Source organism: Talpa europaea (assembly GCF_964194135.1).
Source record: "Talpa europaea genome assembly, chromosome: 12".
Taxonomy (NCBI): Eukaryota; Metazoa; Chordata; class Mammalia; order Eulipotyphla; family Talpidae; genus Talpa; species Talpa europaea.
Genome location: NC_140079.1, coordinates 90628563 through 90634718, shown reverse-complemented (window position 1 = coordinate 90634718; position 6156 = coordinate 90628563).

Here is a 6156-nt window from a genome sequence, read left to right as displayed (position 1 = left end):
TTTTTAATATTTAAAATGCCTAGAAACCAATATTTAGTCTTTGATTATCTATCTGCTAAGACTTCTGCCAATTAAACAAACCAAATTGAATTGTTTTACTGTTGGGTTTCTGTGGCCACTTGACCCTTTTAAAACAACCCACTTTATGTAGCAGTCTCAACTGTTTACATGAACCATAGCAAAAAATCAGAATCAAATCCATCTGTTCTTAATGTTTCTGTAATGATGCAAACCAAACCAGGTAAGTATGGAACAATGTATAAGTGAGGTTATCACACTTTGATGTAAAAAATTTATATTTTGTGTATTTTTAAAATAAATGCTAACACTAACCTGGTATATTGGTGCTGGTCTTCAAGTGGTTACAAGAAGGCAAGGTTGTCTGTACATCAGAGGGAGGGATAATTCCTTAGAGCAGCGCTGCCCAGTAGAACTGCATGTTAGAGTAAAAGAAACTGATTAACCTAATACCGCTAAAAAACCAACCCTTAATATAAGTTTTTTTTTAAACTACGTTTTTGAAATCTTGGAATCTTATATTTACATTTGCAATTTGGACTAGACAAAATTTAAGTGCTCAGTTGCCCCGTTTTGCTAGTGTAGGCCTTTTTGGACAGTGCAGACCTTACTAGATTATGAAAAAATACAAGCAGGGTGGGTTGCGTGTTATGCAAAATTTTGCTCCATAAGGCTTTTGTGACAGTTCGTTTTGGGAACTGGAACCACTGCTGTCTGAAAGTTTAGGTAATGGTCTTTTCTTTCTCCTCCCCCAAAAGAAAAACATCTAATAATTTGATAACATAGTTCAACAGGTTGATTATATATTGTGTTCTTGATTCTAATTGTTAACATAAGAGCTGGAAAAGTTCTAAATTGCCAAAGTTGATTTGGAGCATGTCCAGCTGCACTACAAAGGCGAATGCTTCATGGTGCTATGGAGACAGGGCAGAACTTCTGGGGCACAGAGCTCACAGGGGGCACCAGTCCCTTCAACTAATAAAGAGGGATGAGTTAAATATTGAATTTAAATATTAGCTAGAAAATTTTAAGGAATGAAGGAGAAAACAGTTGTTAAAAAATTAAATAATGTAAAAATCTATGTCAATAGTCAATTAAGGAAATGGTACACTGCGAGGGGGAAAGAGGAGTTAGATGATTTATAAGGAAAGTGAATTATTAATACTGGTTGGAAAGAAAAGCTTGCAAGACTGGGAGAGAAGAAAAGGTCCCGATATCACGGTTAAGTTATACAAAATCTTTAAGACAAACACCACCAGAGTTAAACTTTAGCAGATAATGAGCCTCCGAGTTGTTATAAAGTATTGATTATAAACCCTGACAAAGATAGTATATGAATAATCCTCTGTAATGATTACACTGACATGTTATTAGGAATAACTCCTGTAACAAAAATGCAAGGGTGATATCCCAGATCATTAATAAAGCTCATTATAATGCGGATAGGATGAATGAAAAATTATCTTAGGGATCAAAATGTACACTCCATTCCTGATAAAAGCTCTTTAAAAAGGGACAGATGGAGTGTTAATAAAAAGCCAACACCACCATTCACTACTGGGGCTTTGGCGGTAGAATAACATACATTTGTAGAGATGTGAGCCTCCACCCCAGAGCAGTGCTAGAAATCAGTCTTACTTCAATAACAAAAACAAAAGTTAAACAAAAATGTTAAAACCGCCATGCTCTATCAAAGGAGTTAAAATTAATTTTTTCAGTAATATTAACAGAATCAACTGAGCTATTCTCAGTGATAACAAAATAGCTGATAGACGCTTCTCTATATTTAAGTAATTAGAAAATATAAAAATGATCTCACGACATCCAGGAGATGAACCTTGAGAAATGTGCAGGACCTAAGTGATAAAAATATTAAAACAGACAAAAGACCAATGAACAAATACGAAAGCATAAGCCCATTTCTTGAGACCAAAACCTCTGTCAGTCTAAAGATGTATTTATTTATACAAGCACTGGGTACAGTCAGAAGTGCAGGAGGGTGAGAGGATTCACCAGAGCCAGAGCAGGGAACAGAACAGGCAGACCGACGAAATACACCGCTGAAGGGAGCAGCGGGTGGCAGGAGAGGTCTGCGTGCCATGCGGGACACGTGCCAGCGGCCGGGGATTGAGCTGGTGCTGCAGAGGCTGCGGGCAGCCTCGCTGCCCAGAGCTCAACTGCTGTGCCACCAGGGGAGGCCCTCTGTCATAGTCTTAACCTGTTTCTCTAGCTTGATCAATAAATTACCCGCCCTAAGAATCATAAGCCAATTTTAAAGTTGATATTGAAAAACCAGGCAAAATATAATAGAGGAATATAATGGGGCAATTAGGGTAACTTTCCCTTGCTAGTTAGGAAAATACAGCAATTAAAAACTGCATGTTTGCATGAAATTTAAAATCCCTGCACAGAAAAAGGTTCAAATTCATTTAGAAATTTAGTACTTGATTCAGACAGCATTTCAAGTGATAGGAAATAGGTAAGTTTAGAAGGCTTCTTTCTGAGAAGATGGCAGAATAGGAAGCACCAGGAATCTCTTATCCTGCCTAAATTGCAGAATCCAATTTTTGGAACCGTGGAGTCAGGCTTGTGACTTACAGGAGAACACTTGAACTGTAGATTGCAGTTAATTTTAGCCAATTTCCGCTCTTAGCATAGTAGCAATTAATGCATTCTCACCCCCTGGACCGCACAGGAGGCAGCCGTGCACAGGAGCAGTTTATACCAGCTTGCAGGGACTGAAGCGGGCAGGACTCTGCCCTCAGAATAAGGATCTATGCCCAGATAGCTGCTTCTCATTACTGAGATGCAAATAAGAGGGCAGTCATTACTGTTGCACCAACCCCATAGCTGCAAGCCCTTACCCTTAAGGCTGAAATGACTACCAGGGAATTTAAAGGTTCAGTCATTCCCTGCAGCTTATTTACCTTTTCCCTTCTGAAAAGTTAGACATTAAAGACTAGAACATTCGGAAATGATGGCATGTAACAGGGAAAATAAGAACGTGATTATGCATCCCGAGGGAAAGAATCAGAAAAGATCTGAGAAGAACGTAGATTTATGGACACCACATTCAACAATCTAAAAAATAAACACATCCCCCTAACCACCTCATCCTCACTCCCCAGGAAACCCTGACAAAGGGAGAGGATCTGATTTTCAGAGTTACTATATAATTAGACTCAAATGTCCGGTGTTCAAAAAAAAAATCACAATTCATATAAAAATAAGAAAGTATGGCCGATTCAAGGAATAAATCAAACAAAACAGCAGATATTCCTCAAAGACCCAATACTAAAGTTTGTGTAAAAGCTAGTATCACTGCAACTTTGACTTGTAACTCCAAATTTTATTTTCTACATAACTTAAGAGGTTAATGCAGTTGAAAGAATTAGTTTATATTTTGGGATACTATAGATACAATTTTGTGACATTAATAAATGAAAGGGATGGAGACAGCTGCAAAGGAAATTTTTTTGTTATTGAAATTAAAATGTTATACATTCAAATTAGAGTGTTATAACTTTAAGATGTTACATGAAGTCCCTATAATAACCACAAAGAAAACAGTTGTAATCCCTACAAGAATCGCAAAAGGAAATGAGAAGGAATTAAAACATTTCATTACAAAACAAGTCAGCTAGACACAAAAGACAAGAATACAACAAATGGACAAAAGAGCTATAGAGTATTACAGAAAGCAAACAGCACAGTGACTTGTAAGTCCTTCCATATTAACAATTACTTTAAATGTAAATGAACTCAACGCTCCAACCTAGACAGGTTGGCAGAATGAATAAATATATATGCTCCAACTATATTCTGTTTACACTCACTTAAGATTCAAGACAGAATAAATGGATAGAAAAATATGCAAATAACCAAAAGAAAGGGGGAACTAACTTTTCTATTAGACAAGAGACTTTAAAAAGTTTATAAGATTACAAGGATGTGTATTAATAAACAATTTGATACAGCAAAAAGGCATAATTATAAACATGTACATAATGAATGATAGAACATCCAAATACAAAATCAGACAGAATTAATGGGGAAAATAGTGTTCTACAATAGTAGTTAGATACGTCAGTGCTCCAGTCACAATAAAGGATGAAACCAGCCAGAAGTAAAGGAAACGGAGGACCTAACAATAAACCAGCTAGATGTAGCAGCCTGCAGGGCACACGCTATCCAACAACAGAATACGTGTTCCTCTCTAGTACACAAGGGGTATTTTCCAGGAGAGACCATGTTTGGCATAATGCCAATAACAAGATAAAGTGGAATTGCAAAAGAGACTGCCCTAAATACTAGCACTCTTAGATAGGGAAACATGGTAAATGACAACACAAGTGGCTTAACAGATTAAAAAATATTCAAACTTATTAATAAAAAAACATGCAATTTTAAACTTCAAGGAAACACCATTTTTCTACTTTACTTTCTAAAAGCTCAAAAAGTTTACCGATACATGTATGAGAAAATAGGCATCCTCATATATTGTTGTTTTTTTTTTTTTTTTTAGTCCTCATATATTGTTGACAGGAGCTGGTAGATGTATCAGTAAACTTACAGAAAATGGTTAAGCCCAGCAAAATGCTCTCATCCTTTTTCATTTCACTTCTAATAATTTATCTCCTAGACTCATAACTGTCCAAAGACATATATAGCTATCCACTTACTAAAAGGTAATAGCAACAATCCACCCTCCAGGGACTGTATAAATGTTACATATCTATTCTGAAGAAAATGTCTCATCCATTTTTTTAAACTTGAATAATCCAACAGCAAAACTGATTGAGATTCAGTATCTTAATGCTGTGAAGTTTCTTTTCTACAACTGAGTTATCAAATACTGTGAGAATCAACTAGCCAAATGCTATTATCATTCAGAACCAAGCCTGACATTTCTAAAATGACAAGAATTATATAGTATAAACTGAAAGTGTTTTTTTTAAAAACATCTAGTAATTTTAACAGCATCAATATGAGCAAAAAACAATCCCAAGGACCCGTTTACAAGAAATGAGGGAGGGGGGAATCAACAATCAAATTTTCCTAGTTATTTGTTGGAAAAGTGGGTAGTTGGTTACAATAGTGAAATGACTTAAGCTTAAAATAACAAGCACTAAATCCATTTGTTCATTTTCATAGGTAGTTTTATTTGGTTTTTAGAAAAATATATACAATAACTGGAACCTCAGTTCTCTTAAATAGTTTTAAATTAAAAGTATGCAAGTGAATGGACAAGTATATTTCCAGAGTCAGAACATCAATACTGTAATAAAGCAGCAGAGAGGAATTTCTGCAGCAAGTCAAAAACATTTACAGAATGATAGGAGCCGAGCAAGAACAGCTTGTGGTTGATAGGCTAATCATCTCAGACAGCACAGCAGGAGCCAAGGGTCTCATCTTGTCCTTTAGCTTGAATTTAAGAAAGGAATGATTTATATATATGCCCTTCCTAGCCACCGTAGTTCTAAATAAAAACCTCAGAATGTGGGGGTGGAGGACCTCTAGGGCATAGGCGAACATGGTACCTTTGGTCGAACCAGTGCTTGCCAGAAGTACTAGGGTTACTCTCAGTCACAGATCAACTGGTAGCAGATGTAAAACCCAAAGGCCTGGAGTTTTTGCTAATCCCATCTATTTTGGATTAGACCCCTGCTTTCTCCTGAACATTCTTCATAATGAATTCACAGTATCCAACAGTGTTTGCGAAAGATATTTCAGTTTGGCAGTAGTCTGATTTTTGTATAGTTTTGAGAAGTTAAGCAAAGAGGCAGTAGGAATGGCCTTAGCTTCATCTCAGCTCTGTCCTGTCCCCCTACACATGTACACCTTACGTGTAATACTATATACCATGATAACTCCAGGCCTGCTTCTCCAGGGGCTTAGGTCTTCCCTCCACTGCTTCTGGGGCTTTTCAAGGAATCAGTCTCCTCAGTGCGCCAGCCAGAGGCCAGTTTGTCTATTTCCTGAGGTGCTTAGAAGGAACTGGATTATAGGGAACTGACGTCAGTTGTTCTTCCCTGGCTGTACGCATTTGCTACATAAGCAAGATAATGAGGCAATGTCATGAGCAACGTCAGGCTCTGGGATCTACGAACACTTGAGGTGACAGGAAAGAGGGACGGT